Raw genomic sequence first — 2,018 nt, 5'->3', positions numbered from 1 at the left:
CTCTTGTTTCCACTTCTGGGCCAGTAGAATTCTTGCTGCTGTAACTGCGTATTGAAAAAGTTTATAATCCTTCCTTCTTATTTCCTTTGTCGTGTCTATTCTTTTAAAGAGAATAGAAGGGATCTTACCAGGAATCTTATATAGAGATTCAGATGAGCCTGCAACAAGCAAACCACTGTGCGTTTAAAGGGGAATGTTTAAACTCTGCTAAGATCTAGAACTTGCCAACGCAAGTTCAGAACGATATCATTAAACAATATATCCTCTCCTGCCTCCCTGAACATTCCCACACTCTTCCCATTTCCTCTTCTACCACATAATTTGGAGACACAATTTCTATTAAAACTTATGGAGTTGCATGAATATGAGAGAGGCCTGTTTATAGTTTTTACCCTTTCCATTTTGTTCTGACTGGCATGCACTGTTTCCTGCTGTAGCAATCAGCTTCTAATTAATCCGTGGTTGATTCCAACCATATAAAAGTCCCAAAGGCAAACTTTGACATGTGGAAATGCAATCGTTCCGGACTTGCTGATGATTTTATTTTTTCACAGTTTTGTTTCAAGTTTGGGTAGGCTTCAATGTACAGTTTCCCATTTTCTCCTACACCATCCAAGGAGCCACTCTCATGCTCCTTGATTTGATGCTACATGAAACACAAAGCCACAGAGAATTAGACCAAGTGAAAAATCCCCATCGGGCTGGGCGATAACAATTTCAGCTACTTCATCAAGAATTTTCAGATGCCCAAGAGGAAGAATGGATTATGAGCCATCAAAGAGCTTTAGAGCCCACAACCTTCTAGGCTTTATCACTTGTAGCTTAATTGCCGGGCTTAAGTTTATAGTGCCAGCAAAAAGATTCACCTGGTAACATTTCTGACCGTATTTTCTATGAGTGTTTCATAGAGTTCCTGGCAATTTGGGCTGCAATCCTGTGCTCAACTAGGAGTAAGCTCCCTTGAACTTCCTTCTGAATAGGCACCTATAAGAGTGCAACCTTAGTCTATTTTCAGAGAAGACAAGTTTGCACTCTTGTTGTTATCTCAAAAGAAGAGGAAAATATGCACGCTTCACATTTAAACCATTGTATAGGATTAATATTGGCAGAAAATAGATATCAAATTCTAAACTAATATGAAACCCAAAGAGTAGGAGCTCAGATGCCAGTGATGGCAACCAAGTAATAAAGTCAATATCTTTTTGACTCTCCTTGTGGCTAGCATGTGCTCCAACATGTTTATTGTTCCTCTTGAATCATCCACTGTCGTTCCAGAGAACAAGATGCTAGAATAAGTGGGCCTTTTGGTCTGGTCGAGCTGGGCTTGTCCTTTGCAATCTGAAAGCAAGGGGCTGAAATGCCCCTTGTGGTGTTTGCCTCCTAGGATGGGTCAAGGAAAGGGTTAAAATGGGTGTGATCTGATTGGCCAGTGAGAATGCAAGGGGGGAGTAAAAGATAGAGTGGGAGGTTTTGAAAAGTCAGTTGAGGTTTGGGAGTTGGGAGTTGAGGTTTGTCAGTTGGGAGTTGAGGTTTGTCAGTTGGGAGTTGAGGCTTGGGTGTTGGAGAAGGAGGAGGGTGGAATAGGCAGTGGGTTGGTCAAGTTGTATTGTGAGAGAGTGAGAGGAATTGTTAGGGAGTTAGATAGATAGTTGGGAATAATTCAGTTTGAAGTTGTTAGGAACTAAGATTTAAGAAACTGACAAGAGAAAAATAAACCAAAACCATACGCTTATTCCTGCACTTAAAAATAAACTTGATTATTTGTTTATGTTAACAACTGTCTGGACTCCGTGTGTCCCCGTGAGAAGCGGGGTGGTGGCAGTGAAGAAAGCAACCACAGTGGTGGCACAGGGTCAATAGACCGTGAAACGTCTGGGGGCCCTGTGTGATCGTCACACCCCTGTTGTGATCATCCTTGGAATTTAATGCCAGAGATATTGTGCTTTACTATCCCTCAACAAGTATAGTTTTGGAGAAGAGTTGAAAGCGTTTTAAAAGGATGCTTGTTGTAGTTTTGT

The 2,018-nt window shown here is 41.3% G+C and overlaps 1 long non-coding RNA gene across 1 annotated transcript; it reads left to right on the top strand.

Annotated features, from left to right (window-relative positions):
- Positions 1-397: 397 nt before the first annotated feature.
- LOC309534629 lies at positions 398-1,704 on the top strand. Its single transcript, XR_014220816.1, has 2 exons — positions 398-1,487; positions 1,530-1,704. It is a non-coding gene; the product is annotated as an uncharacterized lncRNA (long non-coding RNA).
- Positions 1,705-2,018: the final 314 nt, after the last annotated feature.

The sequence above is a fragment of the Podarcis vaucheri genome, assembly GCF_965113315.1.
Source record: "Podarcis vaucheri genome assembly, chromosome: 6".
NCBI classification, from domain to species: Eukaryota; Metazoa; Chordata; class Lepidosauria; order Squamata; family Lacertidae; genus Podarcis; species Podarcis vaucheri.
The sequence above is the reverse complement of the archived record's forward strand: the minus strand, read 5'-3'. Positions and strand labels throughout refer to the sequence as shown.